Source organism: Sminthopsis crassicaudata, chromosome 3, assembly GCF_048593235.1.
Source record: "Sminthopsis crassicaudata isolate SCR6 chromosome 3, ASM4859323v1, whole genome shotgun sequence".
NCBI lineage: Eukaryota > Metazoa > Chordata > Mammalia > Dasyuromorphia > Dasyuridae > Sminthopsis > Sminthopsis crassicaudata.
The window spans coordinates 36434233-36456968 of record NC_133619.1 but is presented as its reverse complement, the minus strand read 5'-3'; the positions used below and the strand labels follow the sequence as shown (position 1 = coordinate 36456968).

The window sequence follows — 22736 nt, the reverse complement described above, 5'->3', positions numbered from 1 at the left end:
CAAAGAGACTCACAGCAAGATCTTATATCACTTGTCTTTCAGTCTATTGTGTAAGTAAAAAAATGGATTATGTAATAGAAAGTCAATCATGAAAACCTGCTTATCTCTTCATGTTTTCATCAAGGATTTCCTCCAGACAAATATATATTATTTTCATTAGATTATAAATGACAATTATATGGTTTAGTTGTTGCTGATATATTTTGGATGTCTTTTTTGGAGTGGATACAACTATTTCTCTTTTGGCATCTTCTCTTGATATCTTTGAAATCAATCCTTGAATTCCTTTAAAACTGTGTCACTTTAAAACAATTGTTTCTGAATGCATGAATTCAAGTCTAGCTACTTTCTCCCAAGTACTATTATTACTACTTAGAAAAATGTAAGAAGGTGGTAAAATACAGTAATGATGGTACCATTGTCTTAATGATGATAACAAATCTCTACAGAAAAGTTGCCAGATGTGTTTGTTTCACTTCATATTTATTTGTTGTCCTACTCATCTCTAAGTATTCTCAGGCAATTCATTTTGGTTTCATCCAAGGTTTCTTTTTTCATCTCTATTCTTTATCTCCATTCCTCTATGTTATTTTATTAGTTGTTCAAAATCCTTCCTCAACATTTTTCAAAATGTTCTGCTATTGACCCTGGCTAGTATAACTAGCTATTTAGCAAGATCAAGTGTCTGTCAGTTAAAAGTTGTTTCTATGTTCTTTTAATAAATCCTCATTATGGGGACCAAATTCCTTTAAGAAATTATAATAATCAGAATCAATGTCTTGCTTCTATCCATTCCCCATTTTTTTGAGTTAATAGCTGGTTCCAAAAAAAAAAAAAATCAGCCCACATTTGCAATGTTCCTATCATCCCTATGTCTTTGGTTAATTTTACCTTTAAGTTAACAAATTAATGATCCGACTGTACATAGTTGATTCAGAAATGAGTGCCATATTCGCAGTAACTTTTCATCTGTTAAGATAGTTTTTTTGTTTGTTTTTTTTTTGTGTTGGGGTTTTTTGGGTTTTTTTTGGATATTCACTGCTTGTCATGAACAGGACTTACCAACTCTCTTATGACCAAAAAATAAATTAAAACAATGACATGGAAACTTGAGATCAGAGGATCATAACCAAAGGACCCCAGGAGAATATGGGCTCTAGCCAACTGTCACTTTTTGTTTTCAGTCTAACATTCCTGTTACCTCTTTTCAGATTCTCATTTCCACCCAGTTTAGTGCTAATCTTTTCCAGATACCTATCTTTTACCATTGCCTTTATTTACTATGCTCTCTGGATTCCTGATCTATAAAGTAACTTCATTCTGTCTTTCCTTTTTCTTTTTCCTTTTCCTCTCTCTTCCCTTTCTTTTCCTTTCTCCTCTCTCCTCCTTCTTCCCCTCCCTCCTTTCCCCCCCTCCCCCCCGCCTTTGGAAGGTATCTCTAGTCATCCTTTTCTTCAGTGTATTGTTCTTCTCAAATGCTCCCCCAGCACTGGTGTAAGCACACACAAGCTTAAATACACACACAAAGACAATTTGGTATATACCTTGCACCCTCCTGCTACTTCCAAACTTTCCCTCTGTTGAAATTTTGTAAGCTCTTTTTGTTATGAAGAATTAATTTATTTTGTCGATAGGCTAAGATACTTGTTGCTGAAATATACCAGGCTCTAAATCAGTCTCCTTGATTCAGCTTCAGCAACTGGCCAGCAAGCATCTCCCCACTTTATTGCATATACTGAGATTCTCTTGACTACTTGCTTCTTCCATGTAGCTAAACTCTGAAATTCTCTTTTCCATTCACATTCTTCTGTATTTCCACTTCTCCAGGTCCTGAAGTACTCTAAGAAACTATAAATATGAATAACCCAGGGAGACATAGAAAGATTTAAAAGTCTTGATAGGGAGTCAAGTAAGCAAAACCAGGCTTTCATCACCTATTTTACGGGTCTTATGATTGGTCTTTCTGCTGCAAGTTTCTCCCACTCCAGTCTATACTCCCACTAAGCTGTTAAGATGATCTTCCTAATGTATAGGCCTAATTATATGAAATCTCCTATCTCAAAACACCTGCCATGATTCCCTATTCCATCCAGGAACAAATAGAAATTTCCCTTTTTAGCCCTCTTCAGAACCTGGCCCTTTCCTATCATTTCTGGGTTCTTGTACTTTATTTCCTTCTTTGTATTCTATGGTCCAGTAATACTTGTCTCTGCTGTTCCTTAAGGACATTGCACAGGACTATTTTTGACTTTTCACTGTCTATTCCTCATTCCTGGAATTCTCTTCCTCTTTTCCTCTACCTTCCTTGAAGACTAGGTTTAAATTCTGTCTTCTGAAAGAGGCCGCCTTTCTCCTCCTGCTACCCTTTGGTAACTGCTCATTTAAACTATATATACCTGTATACAAAGTGCTAAATAAATACTTATTGACTGATTTTTGACAGAATACATACAATGACCACAACAATATCAGTGGAAAGAACAAAGTGAAAATGAAAATAATACAATTAAAAGACCAACTCTGGCTGTGGAGAAGAGTTGAAAAAAATAAATTTCTACCCCCTCAATGCAGAAATGGGGCCTATGGATGTGGAATAGTGCATACTGTCTGACTTGGTCAATCTGTTGACTAAAAAAAGTTTGTTGGTTTTTACTGAATCATTTCTTGCTGTAAAAGAGGGCCTGTTGAGAAGAAAGGAAGGATATGCAGGTAGTTCTGCTATAATGTGAAATCTGCATTCCTAAAAATCATTGCACAATGCAAAATAAAAATCACTGAGCTAATGGGGAAAGTGAGGCTAGAGGAACAAAATCATCATCAATGACACATTAAAAAAAAAAAAAAGATAAAAATCTGTTAAAAATGGTACCACAATTTTATACATGTTAAATGGTTTAAAAAAAATTACACAAATCTTATAAACAATGGTGGTAGCAGCAGTTTCAAGCTTTTACTCAGCTAGTTGCTACAGGGTCTGGGCTGGCAAAGTTGAGCTGATGAAGGTGAGAGAGTGGAGCCCTGATGGCCAATAATTAAGTCATGGGGCATAAGCCAAGGCTAAAGGTGAGAAAAGAGTAGCAGTGAACCAGGCTTCCTCAGTCCCCAGCTCCAACCACACCTTTGCCTTAAAACAAACAAACAAACAAAAACACCTCAAGTTTGCTTAAAGAAACAGAAGTGAATAGGGCTGCAGTTTGAGATTCTATGAAGTGATGTTACCTACACTAGCAGGACCTATAGACAGTGACCTGAGGAAGGAGATGGGAGATGTATGAGATGCTCAGTTCAGCTGGAAGCAGTTTTCTTTTACTGATTTGAAGCTGTACATTAGTAAACGTGGTTATATTAAAATTTGTCCCTAATATATCAAATTGCTTTGGGACAAATTTAGTGTAAAGTTAAAATAAAAGATAACAAAAAAACATTAAAAAAAGAAGTTTCCTCAGGACAGGAAGTGCTTTATTTTAATTTTATCCCTGAGGACCTAGCACAATACTTGGAACACAGTTGGTAATTAATAAATGATTGCCTGCTTGAGTCCTAAAATAAAGGTCTGACCAAGAAGCTCTGACCTTTTCCCACTATACACTGCAAACTTCTCTGCCTCACAATAAGGGCCTTCCACCATCTGGTTCCAACCCACCTTGACCAATCAATTTCATACTACTCTTCATATACTCTATGTTCTAGATAAAGTGCACATGAATTTCTTCCTTCTTTTCACTGCTTTTTAGCATCCTTATTTTCTTTCAAGGCGCAGTTTTAGATGCTGCCTCTTCCATGAAGCTCTCCTGGACAACCCAAGTTGCCAGGAATTTCTTCTTCCTAAAATTACCTTGTATTTACTTATTTGCAAACATGTAGCAACCAATCAAGTGATATTTATAAGAAAAAAGACCTTATGAATCATTCACTTTGTGCTAGCCAATGTGAAAGTGTTTGGGACACAATGGTAAAAGTGAAACAGTTGCTGCTCTCAAGGAGTTTACCTTCTCACAGAGAAGATACAATATGCTCATAGAACTATTAAGAAAACAGAACCAGAATGAATAGCAGGTAGTTTGGGGAGGAAGGACATATGTAGCTGTGGGAATCAAGACATGGTGGCATTTGAACTGAGTCTTGAAGGAATCCAGGGATCCTGGGAGGAGAAAAAGAAGAGGAAGGGTGTTCCAGGAAGATGAATAGCTAGTGCAAAGGCAGAGAAATGGGACATGAGTGTCAAGTTGGCAAAGCAGCAAGGAGATCAATATTGCTATTCTGTAGTGTGTGTGGAAAGGGTAATATCTAAGGAAAACAGAAAGCAAGGAGAAAGTCAACATATAGAAGCTTTAGATGCCAAATGCGAGAATTCATGATTGGTCTCAGAAGCAAAAGGGAGTTCACTATATCTTCAACTTAACAGAAGATTTTTGAGGGTAGAGATTGGTTATATTTTTACATAGTAGGTGACATTTAACAAGTGTTTGTTGAATTGGGCCCATTTTTCCCCTTTACAAGTATGTATGCTGCTTGCTTAGGGCCCAGCACCCAGTGGGTAATGATTGTATTAAATGGGTAATTGTTAAATTTAGTCAAAGTGGGGATCAATACAAGGCAGATTACCAGCAAAGTTATCAAAGACACAGTATGAAATAAAGTAACCCCTACCAAACTCTAATGTCTAGGTCCTAGGTAAAGAAATATACATAAGATGGCATTTCTGCTTTAAAATAAAGCTTTAGGGAGAACCTTAGCATAGTGAAGAAAGTGGAGGATTTGGAATCAGAGAGGCTTGTTTCAGTCCCAGCTCTGCTCTTCCCTTATACTTTATGTGAGCTTGGACAAATCCCTTTTGCTCTCTTACGTCTCAGTCAAATATAAAAAGAGAGAGTTAGCCAATGCCCTCATGTCCTGTTAGCTCTAGATCGAGGAGACTGTTCTAAGACAAATACCCTTTGCTGATTTCCCTAGTGATACACGGAAATTCTAAGCTGCTTCAAACTTCATGTAGCACTTCTGTCTTCCAAATTTCCAATCTGCACTTGGATTTCTGGTGGCCTCCTTCAAGGTTACAGTGTCAGGGAGGAGAAACCCAGAATGCAATGAAGAAACTTTCCCCCAGAGGAATTAATTTTATTGTAAGACCATTTCAAATCTAAAAGTATAAATGGAACTATTTAAGATAAAAGGATATAGGCTTTTCTTCATGCTTACAGAAGGAGTTCCCAAAGTCTTGGGACTTGAAAAATGAAGTCAATTTTTATTCCTATCTCTTTAGAAACAAAAGTTAAATTGTGTGTGAGGGGGAGGGGGGAGTAGAGTAAGTTTATTAAAGTTGCCACAGAAATAAGTGAAGGAGAGTCATAAAATGAATAGGAAAAGAGGTGACTAATTTTAAGCTTGACAAATTGCCTATTTTTAAGAAGTTCAAATAAAATCATAACCAAAACCACAAGCCATACCAAAACAACAGCTGTGTTTATGTTTTGGTTTATTGAATTTGAACACCCCTTGCAATGCAATGGTGGGGGGAATCATTGTATATAATAAACTAGGAGAAGGGCATTCAAATATTTGCTGCAAAGTATGTGCCACAGGGAAAAAGCAGTTTAGTTCAAAATGTTCTTTATTAGTAAAGGATGCTCTGATACCAAGGGCAAAAGCAGTTTAGCAGAAAGAACACTGGTTTCAGAGGGATCCCTGATTTAGCAGAGGGCTCTGTGGGCAGAATACTCATGTCTCACATGGAGAAGTTAGAAAGATGTACCTTTAAATCCTTAAAATACTACAGAAATGGGAGCTATGATTAGTAGTCAGCTCTTGTAGATACTAATAATTAAACCATATACATCCTTTCTGCTTATAAGGACAAGAGAGACACTGGAACAATGGGAATAGCATAGGTTTTGAGTTTCTTCTCAGATATTTACTTATTAATTATGGGACTGTGGGTAAGATCATTTTCTAGTACTTATTTATAAAATGAGGATAATGCTAACATACAGAGGTTATGAAAATGAAATATATAAAAATGGAATAATACCTTTAAAATTCTTTGTAATTATGAAGTGCTTTATCAATGTAAATTTTTTCTCACATAGTAGCTTAAAAATCTTGGAAGAAAGACACTATTTAATGCCATAATTTTGACATCTATAGTTATGACTGCAAAAGGCAGTTTGGGGTTCATTTCTTTTCTCAGTGTAGGCACCCTTCTGAATTACCCACCAACCCAGATTTTTGACATCAACTGTGGCCCACTCACATTCATGACTACGTTGAATCTTTAGAATAGATTGGACACTAACCCTGGTTGGATCACTCCTCCATGGTTGGCCCTGCATAGGGCTCGGCTACAAATGGAAATGTATAAGCAAGGGACTCCATGGGATGTCTTTCCAGGGAATCAATCCTGAAAGTGGGAGCTCTACTCTTCCTGGGTAGACCCTGGGACAGCAATGAAGGAGACCCAACTGTGGATGTTCCTGTAGTTCCCAAAACTCTTTGACTTCCAGGATAATGATATGGTCCAGGCTTACTCTTTGCCACATGGATAGGCTGAATCCCTTGCTGATCCTCTCCTTCTTGCTGATGGCATGAAAATGCCAATTCTCAATTTTGCATGTGGTTATTTTCTTATTCTTCCCTTTAGATTTCTATTGAGATGAAAATCTAGCAGAAGGAAAAACATACCAATTTGCCTTTTAAACATGTGCAACAGTCATCAATAAACTCAACTATAATCTTTTTAATGACATTCTTCCCAATTCCAAAATTAGATTTCTGAAATTGAACTTTAAAACCTGAGAATATAATAATGGGTAATAGATGATTTCAAATGTAAAAGAACCCCAAATCTCTGTGTTGAGAAACAGATTTTTAAAAAGATACCAAGAAACAAAGATAAAGAATGAGGAAATCATGACTTTAAAAACAATCCAACCAAGAATATTCCCCTTCCTACAAACTGGAAGATTTATCTGATCCTATTCCCTCGATATGTTTATTATATTAAAAAAAAAACACCCCAAAACCAGTACCAAAGCCAAAAAATTACATACTGGTGGCTTGGATTCAATATTTACATGGTTACAAATACAATAAAACCTCAGTTACTTGGAACCTCCGAGGATTGGATGATTTTGTGCATATTGCCAGAATTTCTGGATAAGTGAACGCTGTGCCCTTTAAGTAAGAAAATCTTTAAATTAGTAACTAATAGGAATGTAAAAATGCATGAAACAGATTATATGCTAAGCTGCCTTATATCAGAACATTAAAAATTTAGATTTTTCTTGAATCATCAACATAAACCATCATATCACTAGTTTCTATTGTGACAGTAATGTCCCTCTCTAGAGTTATGAAGTCCATAGGACTGTCTTGGCCACAAGAAAGTCTACAAAGTTCTATTTGAAAGTGTGTTTTCTTTGTGGCTTCCTGTTTCCTGCCTCATTATCAGTTATTACTTCTAATCTGTTCTCTTTGTACCTAATGGAACTTTAAGTCTCTATTTTAATTTCTGCTGCTTTAGCAACCAGACATCCAAGACATTTAGAGAAGTGTGTAAAATATAGGCTCTGGGTAAAAAGGTCCTTTATTTTGGATACTCAGAAACCCTTTACATTTATTTCCTGGTTCTCAACTATGTACCTGACAAGCAAAGCTGCTGGTTATTATGCTTAGCATAGTACTGAATATATATAGCAATTACTTAATAAATGCTTCTTCATTCATTGATTTAAATAAATGTTTAAATCAATGAGTGGATTAATAGAGCAATGGTATGACTGATTTGATTGCTCTACAGTAAGAAAGGAGGTATGGGGCATAGCATAGACATTACTGGAAAGCACCATTCAATATTTACATGGTTACAAATACAATAAAACCTCAGTTACTTGGAACCCCCGAGGATTGGATGATTTTGTGCATATTGCCAGAATTTCTGGATAAGTGAACGCTGTGCCCTTTAAGTAAGAAAATCTTTAAATTAGTAACTAATAGGAATGTAAAAATGCAGCTGAGAATAAGTAGGAGAAGGTGAACTGTTTACCCATCAAATCCTAGAGTTACAATTCTGGAGACTTCATAAAATCAGAACATATTGTATTTGAAAAACTCCTTATGGGCCTAACCCATACTCAAACAAGAATCCCTTCTGTGGCATACTCAGAAATTGGCCCTCCAGTCTTTGTTTGAAGACCCCTATTAATAAGGAAGCTATTACTTCCTCAAAGAAACCAATATACTTTTGAATATCTCTAATTAACAGGTAGTTTTTCCAGACATCAAGCCTAACTCTGCCTCTCTGAATCTTCCCCCCACTACTCCAAGTTATACTATTCTTTGGAGATTAGCAGAATAAGACTCATTTTCTTCCATAGCTCCTCAACCTCTTGAATATAGTTAACCTTTCCTAATCCAAGTTTTCTCTTCTCTAACCTACAGATCTCTACTTCCTTTAACTGATTCTTATATAGCATGAACAAGAGGCCCTTTACAATCATAATGGCATTCCTCTAAGGAATGCTCTTCAATTAAGTGGGATCTTAATAATCTATTCCATTTTCCCCATAAAATGGATGAGAAAATTGAGGTGCAAAGAAAATAATTTGCTTGAGTTATACAATTAGTTTAGTGGCTGATCAATATTATTTCCCATTAGCACCCTCCAATCTCCTCAGGGTCTCATTTTAAGGAATGAGGTACTACCCTAACAATTGTTCTTATTGAAAAGGATGAAATTAGGAAAACCAGTACTCTTTAAAAAAAAAAAAAAAAAAAGTGTATTTTGAAAGGGCTCGTGGATACATCTATATTATACTTACATATTAAGGAAATAGTTGAGAGACAGATAAACTTCTTGCACCAAGAGAACACAATAATCATTCATCCAGATATCTGAGTACCCAATATGTACAAGATATTGTGCTGTATTATTCTGGGGATAAAACTACAAATTCTACATGGTCCTCTCTACTTAAGGTGCTTATAACAGCTAGGGGTAGTAAGCATGGGACACACAACAACCACATTAAAAAATATCATGTGATATGTATCTGAAGAGAAGCACAGCTTCGATCAAGAAAGATGTCACAATGAGATATGATAAATAAGTACCTTGAAGGATGGATTAGGATCTCAACCAAATGAATAAGGCAGGAATATCTCCAGACAAAGGAATGAGATAAACAACGGAAGAAATTAACAAGTTTTGGGGAGATAGTAAGTAGACTATTTGATTAAAACATATAACAGGAATAGTGGGAAGTATCTTTTTTTTTTTTTAATTAAGTTTTACTTATACCTTTTGTTTTTATACCACACATATTCTTGGATATACCCCACTCTATACCTCTGGAGTCCTCCTTTATAAGAAAGTGTTACATAAAAACAACTGATACTGTATCCTGGTCTAATAAGATAGAAGTCCCTAGCTTCTATCTGGAAAGAAGGGAAGCACATTTCATCATATGTGTGAGGGAAAAAAATTTGGAGGACCATATTGAGGCCAGATTGTGATGATACTAAACACCAAGCTAAGGGGAACTGGATTTTAACTGAGGAAACAAGAGTTGGGGCAAAGAAATACAATTGAAAGCTCTGCTCTCAGAATATTGATGGGTGTTCTGAGAAGATGGTAAATAAATGGTTCTATCAAGAGCTTCAGGGCTTCAGATGATAGGGGCATAAACTAGGATATGATGGTGATGGTCATGAAAAAAAAAAAGGGATTGATTATCTCTTATAATGCACAGGAAACGTCAAAAGTGAAAACCTAGTGACTGACTAGATATTGGAGTAGAAAGGAATGAAATTTTAGATAATTTTCACAGATGTATATGTATATGTGCATGCACATTCGCACGTGCGCACACACACACATACACACTGCTCTTTTAAGAATTTGAGCAAAATTTTCAGTGCCTAGTGAGAGCCATGAAAATCTATTTTATTCTTTATCCAAATGGAATCATTAAATAACTGACTAGAATTCAAAGGAACAGTTGTAACATGCACTAGTTCTGGAAGGATGGTCATTAACCACTACATGAAAACTGGTATGCTTCCCTGAGCTTTGCATGTTAACCATGAAAATGCAGATTTAACTCATATATTCAATGAAAAGATGATTTTACTCATCTGAGTTACAAAATCCTTTAGACAGGGCCACAGAGTACTCGATCAAGGCACAAAGTTCAGTTCTTATGGCATTTATATCACTTTTATGTTTTACAATTTTAAAAAATATACTTTCAACTTACAAAAATTTTTTGACAAATATGAGTAAAATGTTCCTTGGAATTTTCAATAATGATTATAGGGTCCTTTTATAAATGATGGACTATGCAAAAACTGGATACTGAAACCAACATAAAGAAATGCCCAAATCCTAACTAGTGAATATCAGAAAGACTAATAAAAGATTCTTTTTCACTTCAGTCTTATTCTTGTCACATCATCTACTAATACATGGACAAATGCTTTGTGAAGGGAAAGAAAAAATGGTATGGAGAGAAGAATATAAGGAAGTGTTATGAATGAAATGCTACAAATAACTTAAAATTTAAAAGATAGCTAAAGTTGACCACATGCATATTGTTAATATTAATTTTCACTATTTTTCTTAGGCATTAAAAAAAAGACATGCTAAAACTCTTAAAGTCAATAATCCTCAAATCTTTTCTTAGTTCAAAAGACTTTAAAAATTCAAAATGTCTGATGAGAAACATTTATATTGTAACCAAAAGTCACCTTTGTCACAAATGTATTTGAGGGGTAGGCTATCAGGAAGTGAAAGTGGATTCATAACACAGAAGGCAATTGGATATCTCCTTGTACTATATATTTGATAGCATATAAGTAAATTTTACCTTCAGAGTAAGGACTGGTAAGATAAATATTTCATTTCCCACAAACCTGAAGGTGATAAAGTATAGTTTCAAGTGAGCACACAGAAGAAACTGGCTATGTATTAGACAACTCTAGAAACTTCAGTAACCCTTAGGACATTATGGTATTTTATTAGGTGATTGTTGCTTTATTCATAACTAATTATATTAAATGTTTATGGTTTAGTAGCTTAAAACTGAACCCAGACTTTCAGGATACCTTGTATTAAATTCCAATTTGATTACTAGAATAATAATTTAATGCTGTTTAAGATATTATTGCCCCATGATTAACAAGTTCACTTTGTCTTGCTTTTGTAATACTGGTAATGAAATAATTTTGATTCAGTATCAAATTTACAAACCACCTAATATATGGAAGACCCTGGCCTAAGCTCTGGTTATTTAAAAACAAAAACCCAGAGTCTGTGCCCTAAAATATTTAATACAGGAAATGATACAGGATGGAAATAATCACTTTAGGATATGAATATATTAAAAGTTCAAAGAGTAGCATAAGTGATTTGAGGAGGAAAGCTTAGGTTGCATTTAGGGAAAATTAGGAAAGACTTCCATGAAAATCCTTTCATGGAGAAGATTATCACCTCCTTTTTGTACTCCACATTCTAACCAATTTTGTCTGTTATTATCTTGCCTTGAGTCTTCTACATATTCTGCTTTCCAGTTAGAAAGAGTTTCCTAAGCCACCTTCCAGCCAGTATTTTCAAATAGGTCTTGAAGGGGAAGCTTTCAACAGATGAGAATATAGATTGTGACACAGTAAACTAGAAATCTCTGTTAGCATCAATCTATGAAGAGTCTTCGAGTACCATTCTAAAGAGATTGAACTTAGTTCTGCAGACATTAGGAAACCACTGATGGTTTTTGAACAGGTAAATGATTTATCATCTGATCTCTGAATTAGTCTACTTTTGTATCTGTACCAAAAACATGTTTCAAGAAGGGAAAGGCTGTACATAGAGAATCCAATTAGGAGGGATCTTTTAATAGATCAAAGAAGAGGAGATAAAGATGTTAAATAAGGTCTGCAGCAGCAGGGATAGAAAAGAAAACCAATAAGAGAGAATATAGAAGTACAATTAATAGGAATTGGCACCTGATTTGATATGGCAAGAGAGAAAGATGAGTTGGAGTCTAGCCTGGAGAACTAAGGGTGGAACCAAGAGCATTAATAAGGATTTGAGGAGGTGGCAAGTTTTAGAAGAGAGATGAGTTCTGAATTGTATCTGAAGTTAAGCAGTTGGCTTGATACCTAGGCAGGCAATTGGTGGGAAGGTGAGAAAAGTAAAGAATAGAAGAAAAGGGAGAGATAGATGAGGAGTAAGGAAGAAGGGAGTAGGGAGAGGGAGAAGGGGAAAGAGAAGAGAAAGCTTACTTAAAAAAAAAAAAAAAGTAGGAGAGCCAAGAGAAGGCAAAGTCATGGAAATAAGGGAAGAGAATTTCAAGGAAGAATTAAATCTATGATATTAAATTCTATATTCTAATAGTAAATTCACATATAGTATTTTACTGGTTCTCTTTGGAATTCAATAAAAAGACTACTATGAAGGATATCAACTTGGAAGGATGTCTCTAATGAAGTAACACAAGGCAGTGCAACCCAGTTCAACATCTTTTAAAATGTGATAAAAGTGTAGATGGCATATTATTAAATTTGTCATTTACACAAGGTTGCTTGGTATAGCTCATACATTGGATAAAGGTAACTTGATAAAGCATTTATTAAATGCTTACCATATTCCAGGTATTTGTTAAGCACTGGAGATATAAATAAAAGCAATCTAGACAGTTACTGATGTCAAGGAACTTAACATTCTAATGGAAATAGATAACAAAAAAAGGAGGTTGGAAAAAAGGGATGTATGAATTGTGGTGGTATGGACTGATAGAGAGGGAACTGACAGGGAGGCCTAGGTTCCTAACTAGCTGAAGAGAAAGCTTATCTATCATCTTTCAGAGAAAAAGAACCCAAAGGCAAAAGCCAACTTACCCAGGAGGAGGAAGATAATGTATAAATAGAGAAAGCATAGCATGGATCATGGAATGATTTGGAGGCCTGGGTCCCAATCAATTAAAAACTAACACACATTTATTAAATGTCTGTGATGGACAAGGTCCTGTCCTAAGCTCCAGAGATACAAAGACACACCTAAACTACTTCCTATTCTTAAGGTGCTTACTTTCCATTCAGAAGACATAATCACAATAAAGTATATTACAAAGAAAATGGAAGAAGAAAGCACTCATAGCTTGCAGGGCAGCCAAAAATATGTGAACTGAAAGCAATAAGATGAAATTATATATGGGAAACTGTAAAACTGTGTATTGGGTTTTAAAAAAAAAATTAAATAAGCACATGAAGTAGGAGAATTGGAGAGGTCCTCAGACTTTGCCACCAAGTCTAACCTAGGCAATAGAATCCTTTTTAGAACATTCCTATGGATGACATGTGGTCATCTAGGCTTTACTAGAAGACTTCTAATAATGAGGATGTTCTAGCTCCTAAGTAGTCCATTTCACAGCTTTTTTTTTTTTTAAGTTTTTTTTTTTCTTTTATTAACTCAAATTCTGCCTCTGCACCTTATCTCTTACTCCTGGTTTTGTCCTGTGGGACTAAGCAGACTTTGTTAGCCCTTCCAATACTTAGACATATAGCATCTCTGCCTGTTTCCTTTCCTTGATTCCCCATTCCCCAAGAATTCTCTTTTACAGGTGAATCACTGAAGTGGAGAATACTACACCTGGAGTCAGGAAGATCTAGATCTGAGTTTAAATTAGGCTCTGATTCTTCCTAGCTGCTGCTTCTGCACCAAGCTACTTAACCTCAGTTGTCTACCTGTTTCCCCAGAAATGAAATGCATACAATGATAGCCCTCCTTCCCAGGATTGCTGAGGAACAAATGCAATAAATTTTGTAAGCCACTTTTCAAACTTTAAAGAATTATACAAATACTCATTCTCTCCCTCTCCCCCCAACTCACTGGCATAGGGGAATGAGTTCAAGGTTCTACATTATCCTGGTAACCATCGCTAAAAGGGCCACAGTTTGACCCTTTATAATGACCTTCATAAAATGTGTGTTCTGTGCAAAATACTGCTCTTAACGTAGCCCAAGAGCTTTTGGGACTGCCATATAATAATAGTGAACATTTATATTGCATTTTAGAATGCTTTCCATGTAATCTCATTTGATCCTCACAGCAACCTTGTAAGTGCTATTATTATTTCCATTTTACAGATGAGGCTAAAAGAGATTAAGGCTAACTCAGGGGTCATCTAGCTGATAAATGTATGAGACAGGATATGAACTTATATCTTCCTGACTCCAAGTTTAACATTCTATCTACTATGTCACTTGACTACATCACTCACTCCATGACCTCATTCTGAGTTTTTGGCTCTCAAAATCCCACATTTTCTTCAGACCAATTGCTCTTTAGACATGCCTTACCAAACTTGTATTTGTGGAGTTGATCTTTTTTCTTTTCTTTCTTTCTTTCTTTTTTTTTTTTTTTTTAGCCTAAGTGGAACTTATATTTATTCAAATTCATTTATTAAATATAATCTAACCAAAAGAGTTGTAAAGATCTTTTGACATCTGATGTGTTGGCTGACCCGACCCACCTCATTTTTTGCCACCTGCAAAGGTCCAACCTGAAGATGTGTATCTTCTCTTTATCAAGGCAATACCCCCTTATGTGTGCAAGTGATATCACTCCATCATACCTTCTCCAGCAGATCACCCTATTATCTTTATTCTTTCTTTAATCTTTTACCATATCCTGGCTGCTTCCCTGCCACCTAAAAACATGCCTGTATCTTCTCTATTCTTAGCTGACATAATGGCATTCTTATAAGTAGATATGAAACATGATATCTATTCAAGTTGAAGGTTTATTTCATTTTAACCCATTCTCTTAACCATGCTTATTTTGTGTGCCAAATTCACTTTGCAGCACAAAAGATAGATGGGTTTTCCTCAACTTTTCTTAATCCCAATTAGGAACAAAACTATCAAGAGATAGCAGAACACTATCCTTACTTCAGAATGTTATAAATATTATCATAGATATTTTATTATGTGTTCATTTAATGCTCTTAAAGTCAATGCACAGATAAAGGGTTTATTTCAAAAAGGAATTCTGTGTTACTTGATAAAAGGCATTATGTATAACAGAAACTTGAAAACACTCATTTTGCTTTAACTATCTAAACCTTAGCAGCAACCTTTTATCTTGATGTTACTCTGCTCTCTGCATCATTTGCTGGAAATAAAAGAACACCCCACTACTTTATTAGCAATATCACAAGGAAATATTGCACTGTACACAATTCCAACTTGAAAAAATGGTCTCCAGGTACATGATTGGTTCATTCTTCAATATCTGCTCTTTGGCAAAAGAGATATTTAATTAAAATAGAAAGTAACTTGAAGCAATGTTTCATGGCCACTGATAGCTGACATGTAAGGGTTATAGATAAACCTTATGAGTATACCACTGGAAAGACTGGCTCAATCTTAGCCCAAGCATTTTTTGTGACCAAATAATGAGACTGCAGGTTAAAAGCAGTACCTGATAAAATAGCAAAAGAAGCAAGAGTTACATGAACATGTACAAATAATGGAAGAGACATTAATCTTTTCTGAAATGTAGAACTTCCAAAATGATTTAAAATATATGTATGTATGTATACATACATATACATCACGCAGAAGAATTATTGTTTTAATAAAAGTTCTTCATCCTCCTCAAAATGTACAGAATATTTATCTAAGAGAACAAAGTCCTTAATATATGTATTCAAAGTATGTCAAATGGAAATGTTTAACATATTTTTAGTGGACAAGCTTAATGAATCTGATAGAGGAAACAATAAACTATCAATTAAAATAAGTGACATATTTATATTTTAATAATATATCTAAGTCCACCAATCAAGCAAAAAATACTATGAAATAAAAATCAAATACATGAGTTATTATGGACAAATATGCCTAATGACTAACCTGTTAGTGATGTACTGCTCCAGATCTCATTAATCTGGTTTTTAGAGAATAGGTGCTTCTGTCCTTAGCACTGTACTCTATGTCTTACCAGCTTGAAAGAATCTGCTGCAGCTCTATATTCTGCTGATTTGTAAAGAACCCAGGGTTATCTCCCTGTTAAAGAAGTAGTAATTTGATCAGCCAATAACAGAACATAGTTAAAAGCATTTTTTCAAAGCTGTCTATTGAATCAGCAAAACAGACTTTTAACATGCTTATTAAGTTATTTGACTCATCAATTTTTGTAATAGTGGCATCTGTTAATGTCACAATTTATGATTCATCTACTATATTTTATTGATGTTAAATGGGAGGAGTAAAAGAAGATAAAGGAAGTTAGTTTCCAAAGGAGAATGCTTATAGTTATATACAATTCCAAGTTAATATATGTCCTGGTTAGAGGGAGGGAATATATTTGTGAAAAGTATATTTCAAGATAAAATATGATTCAAGAAGGAGTTTGAGGCTTTGAATTATGGGCTAGCCTGGGTTGGAGAGAGAGATTATAGCAGGAAGGCATGAGAAGTCTAAAGCAGAAGACTTCAAAGTGTTATATATACCCATTAAAATAATTAGAGGGATGGCAAAATTAGGCAGCGTCCATGATATTTTTAAAAAATACTGTTTTGTGTTGGGCATGGTGGCACATGCCTGTCTTTCAGTCTCAGCTGCTAAAGAATCTGAGATTGATGCATCCCTTGAGTTTGAGAGTTCTGATCTGCAGTCAGACAAAAGGCCATTTGGGTATTTACACTAAGTCCGGTACCAATAAGATGAATCCCTAGGAGTGGAAGGCCACCAGAAGTCTAAGGCCTAAGGCTTGACTAAGGAGAAGCCAAGTGACACACGCTAGATAAATGGAGAATATGAATACTTCCATGGTGGTCAATATTAGTAAGTGCCTGATCCATTTGTAGCCTGGACAAGAGAGACCCCATCTTTCAACTGACCCAATCCCCCAAAAGAACTATTAGTGAAGACAGACTAAATCCATTTGCAGGACCACATTTGAACCTTTAAGAGAACTGAAATGAAAACTTTAACTTTCATGTTTCTATATAAACCTAACAAACTCTAATAGTGTGTGGTTCTATTATTATGTAATAACTGTTTTATGGTCCATAAGAACAGTCTGATAACATGAGGTTTTAAAGACATGAAAAAAATTGCACATAGAAAACCACTCCCAGAGGCAACCTTAGACAGCAGGACAGGACTGAAGAGTCACTATAACAAATCTACTTTTCTGTTTTAATTCTACAAAAATGAAGTTCAAATCTGTAGGCAGAGTTATAAGGAGACGAACTGAAAAGTCAACAGCCCTTTTCTATTCCATGATGAAAGAACTATAATATCATAGGATTATTAGACTAAAAAAAAAAAAAAAAAAAAAAAAAAAAAAAAAAAAAAAACACCCACACACACACAAAACTACATTCACTTTTCTCCAAGAATCAATTAACTCATAATTAAAACAAGCTTTTGGTTCCTTTGTTACAGTGGGGTTCATTATACCACTGTTTTTATCCATCACTAAAATACTCAACAACGTCATCAGCATGGAGTTCCAAACAATCCAGCCGTATCTATGACTGCACTGGATTCCACAAAAGCAAAATTCCAAGAAGAACACGAGTCATTATCCCTAGGGCAAAAAATAATGTTTCTTTGGTCAGAATGTTAAGCTTATTACTGATGCCAGCAATTTAGCCTACAAATTCTTCTTTGAATAAAAGAACAGAATGTTTCTTTTCTCTATTCTAATATCTTCATCACTCCTAAACTAGCCGAATTGTCCATCTGTCTGCTCTTGCTATAATATAATCCAAATCTGGTGTGGTGACAGGAAAACAGCCTTCAGTCTCGATATTTTCAGGGCTCTTTTGTTTCTCTGTTCTGTCAGGCTGGCATTTTTCCAGGGCCCACAGACAAACAGAGAGCAGTGTCTACTACAAAGGCACTCCAAAATTGGTCTATACAGAAATAATGCCAATGAAACAACTTCAACAGTACTGTAGGTAAAAAGCTCTCACACTCATATGTAAGATATCAAGAAAACAAAGCAAATATATTTGATATTACTATGGGAAAATAGACAAATAATGGGGAATTTTTATTATTTAGGTTGCATTATAACAATCTTAACACCCCCCCCAGACTTCAATCTGAAAATTATCTCATTTTTTTGTCTTATTTTTATATGAAAATAGCACAGAATATGGCATAAAGACTATTAGTTTAGAACTTGTGGACTTTGGTTGAAATTCCAAGTCTGCCATTCTGTAATCATAGGTGTCTTACTGTGAGCACTAACATCACAGAAATCAGGAAATGCTACAAAGCTGGGTTTGATTTTATTGTTTTGTTGACTGTCTAGACTTAAGAAAGAATAGAGATGTTAGCAATGCAGATTAAACTGAAATTCTTGGAATGCACATACACACATACATACATATGCACACACATACATACACACATACACACATACCCCCCACATATATTTGTGTGTATATATAAACAATGAATTGTCTCCGTTTACATTTATCAGCACTCTGATCTTGCCTCTAACCTTGGAAAAGTTTCTTTGGGTCTCAGTTTCCTTTTCCGCAAAATAAAGTTGTTGGACTGAATGATCCCGAAAGTCTCTCTCAGTTTAAAATCTATGATCTGATTACTATTATCTCTTCTGAACTTTTTTAAAAAATCATACAAAATACATTTATACATTTTAAACTGCTGAAGTAATTTAAATATAAATTGTACATGCTTTAGTTTATACTAGGAATTTTCAACTCAGGTCTATATTTATTAAATGCTTATTAATTATATACAAATCAATGTCAGTATCCCAGTGATAGAAATCTCTTATCTCTGACAACAATTCTGTTTAAAGCATTAGGATAGAATCATCAAATTTAAGAGCTGGAAAAAATATCAATAGCCATCTCTAAAATACATCCCTTAATCTCAATGAAATACTTTCTACACCATATTAAGATAGGTGATCATTCTGATTAGGTTTCTGGTACTCCAGAGATGATCCTATCACTAACCAAAGCAGGCTGATCCACTTTCAACTGGCTCAACTACCTAACTCCCTGTTAGTTATTCCTCTCTGAATCTTCTTTTCTCAAGGTTAAATATTCAAAGTTCCTTCAACCAACTGTCATATGGTATGAACTCAAGACCCTCTATCCTTACTCTGCTCCTCAGAATGCTTTCCTTAGCCTTACTGAAGTCCACTGCATTTGAGAAATGTACTCAGAATTCCAGATGTGGGCTGCAAAACAGAGGATAGAGGGACTGCCCAGCCTGTCTTCATTCAGCCCCAGACTGCCTTAATTATCTTGGCTGCCATAACACTTTGTCTCTTCCCTATAAATCTGTAGTTTACTAAAACCTCAAGAGCTTTTCTTAGACTGCTGTCTAAATTCTTCTCCCCATCTTGTCTTTCTGAAACTGTTTTTCTGAATTCAAGTATGAAAGAAGAAAGGGGGGGGAGAGAGAAAATAAATGGGAATAGAAAAGAGGGAAAGAAGGAGAGGGAAAGAAGAAAGAGAAAGAACAATCAATCCTAGGAGATATCTGGATGAATGAAATATTTATCAAGTGCCCACTGAGTGCCAGACATCAAATACTCAAACGTAAAATTGAGATAGTCACTGCCCCTAACAATGTAAAATTCTGAAAGGGGGAAACAACACATCTAAGAGAGCAGGAGTTAGGGGAAGGAGTTTTGATTTGAAGAGTTACAGAGATGGTGAGAAGAACCAGAGAGCACAGCATTGATTTGATTACTGTTAGCAGAGCAACAAAAAGTGGAAAGAGGATGGTAACTAGTAACAACAGGAAATATAGCAAGATGACCCTGTTGTGTACCCTGGTTTGTGAATGGATATGAAGTATGGTCTGGAACTATGAAGGTACAGTGAGTTAAGGCGAATTTTTATTCATCTACTAGTCAGAATAGTTCAACATCAGAACAAAGGGCCCAAAATAAGTGGATTAAGAAACTATCCCAGAGAGTGGGGGAGATGGGGAAAAGGGGAAAGAAGTTTGCCTCTGCTGTTCCTGGATGAGAATAAAGGGGAAAACAAAAAAGATAGTAAATTGTCAAATAGGCAAGATGCCTGGAGTCCTCTTCACTGCTATTAGTAATATATCATGCCTTTGTTCAAGGATGATGGCTCCCAAATGCTACATCTGTGGTCTGTAGTGTATACCAAGGACAAAACCACTTTTGTCTCTCTCTCTCTTTTAGATCAAGTGTTCTACATTATGATTTCCCACTATAATTTCTGGATTTCCCTATATGAGTTTACTCTTTTAACATATTAATAATATTGTGTCGAAGTAATTTCCATATATTAGTTTTGAACATTTTCTTTAAAAATAAAAACACTGTTCTCCTGAACTTTTATAAATGGACAGTTTTATGAATCACTAGTTTAGGTTATTTGCCTTAACTTCTAATTTCTGATTATTAAAATGATTATATGAATTATATTGAATTGTATAATTCATTATATTAACGTATTGGAATATTATTGTTCTATAAGAAACAATCATCAGGACGATTTCAGAAAGATCTAGAGAGATTGCATGAACTGATGCTAAGTGAAATGAATGGAACCAAGAGAACATTGTACACAGCAACAAGATTATATGATGATCAACTGTAATGGACTTGGCTCTTTCCAACAATGAGGTGATTGAGGGCAATTCCAATAGACTTGTGATGGAGAAAATCATCTGCATCCAGAGAGAGGACTAAGGGGACTAAATGTGGATCACAATGTGTCATTTTCACCTCTGTTGTTCTTGTTTGCTTGCTTTTTTCTTTCTCATTTTTTCCCTTTTGATCTGACTTTTCTTGTTCAGCATGATAAATGAGGAAATATGTTTAGAAGAATTGTACATGTTTAACCTATTTTGGATTACTTGCTGTCTAAGGGAAGAGAGTGGTGGGGAGAGAGAAAAACAAAACCTTGTGTTCCAAATTATCATTATCTAAATTCTCCATTTTAACACTATTATATACAAGCTTACATAATACAGAAGTATACATGTACACATGTTATTATGTATGGGTATGTATGTATATATGTGTATCTGTGTGGTATAGTGATTTGAAAGAGAATTGTCCTTGGGGGATCTGGGATCAGGATCCACCTCTTTATATATATATATATATATATATATATATATATATATATATATATATACACACACTGAGTGATCCTGAACAATTCACAACCTCTTAGTGCTCTCTCTAAGATTATAAAAGTTGCAGAGAAGATGCTAAGCTACATATTAGTAGAATGAGTTTTCTTATCAGGGAGTTCTCTATATCAATGAAATCACAGGTCTATTCTCCCTCTTCCCTCTATCCCTCCTCTTCTCCCCCCCCCCAATATGTACTTAAGTTTAATCATATTTGGGAGTTATTATCTTCTTAGATTCACTGAAAGCCTTTATTTTGAAATTTATATAGGCCATAATAATACTCTCAAATCTTTAGCTTAATGTCTAACTGTGGTACCCTCATTTCCATTTCTCTGGTTTCCAACCCTAAAATGTTAGCTGAAGAAGTATAAAGCTGACAGCTGGATATGAGGATATTACAAATGACTACAATTTGCTAAAATGTGTCTTTTAAAAAAAAGCAGTTGCTACTAAATATTTTATTGGTAACATTTGGTTTAAACCACAGCTCCATGTATTCTATAACACACTAGGGTCTAAGTTGTGTTTCTGAGTTCCATCAGTGTATACTATACTAATAGCATGCATGTAAAACTTTAGAAATTAAGTTTTTATGGAATTAAAATATAAATGGACTAATATTTTAATGAACACTTAGTAACAACATACCATCTTTAAGACCGTGCTAGATGCTAGAGATACATAGACAAAAATGAATCTGCTCAAGTTCTCAAGGAACTTTAATTGAAGGAAAAACAGAATACTGATAATTGGGGGTGGGCTAAGGGAGAGAGAGAATCAGGAGAGAGTATTCCCATACCTGACTAAGCCTTGAAATAAAAGATGAAAATTTAAAATACACATATAACTTGTCATAATTTATGCAATGATTGCTGCTACCTGAAATAACTCTGTTACACTCAGGTCAGACCACTAAAGTCAAACCATTTCCCAAAAGTAGAGGTATTCTGAGAAAACATGGATTAGATGCTGACTTGATGTGATGAAAGCACAAATGGAGATCCCAGATCAACTCTAAGATCAATGCTAAGATAAAACTATACTAAATTTACATTTATTTGGTTTATAAGTCTTTCTATAAACACTTTCCTAGTAAAGACACTTCCCACAAATTCTGTAGCTACATCATTTGTTCCTAAAAATGTTCCCATCCATACTCATCCTTTCCTTAACATAGGAACTTCTTCAACTTACAAATATGCTGCATTTTGTAAGTTCCTTTCTAGGTCACTGTTTTTGGAATACAGAATGCCAAGAGTAACTCCCTTTGGCCATAGTAGCCAATGACTGTCCAACTTGCAGGGAACACAGTGCTGCACAAAACAAGTCTTGCCACTCCTCCCAAGGAAGACAGGCTCTCAGGGAACAACATATCTAGCTTTAGAACTTCAAGAAGAACAGGACTTACCATTCTTTAGGATGTTTGTTTGTAACTAAGGTAGTTTCAAAATTAGATGTTTTAAATTTAGAGGCAGGCTGTCTATATTTATTTGCTGCTATAAATCTTTTTTTTTTTTATCCACATAGGTCTTTTTCCTCCCCTCCCCCCTGACTTTAATCTCTTT

At 35.1% G+C, this 22736-nt stretch overlaps 1 protein-coding gene across 4 annotated transcripts in view; it reads right to left on the bottom strand.

Moving 5' to 3' along the window:
- Window positions 1-22736, bottom strand: part of PIK3CA (phosphatidylinositol-4,5-bisphosphate 3-kinase catalytic subunit alpha) — a 79036-nt gene that overhangs the window by 35684 nt on the left and 20616 nt on the right. The window contains exon 2 of one of the 4 annotated variants that reach the window (XM_074298237.1): window positions 6291-6654. The exons of 1 other annotated variant lie outside the window; for it this stretch is intronic. The gene's annotated coding sequence lies outside the window, so the exon portion shown is untranslated. Of the gene's footprint in view, window positions 1-1544; window positions 2833-6290; window positions 6655-22736 lie in introns of those variants that run through there. 2 more of the 4 variants (XM_074298239.1, XM_074298240.1) reach the window with 2 other exon arrangements.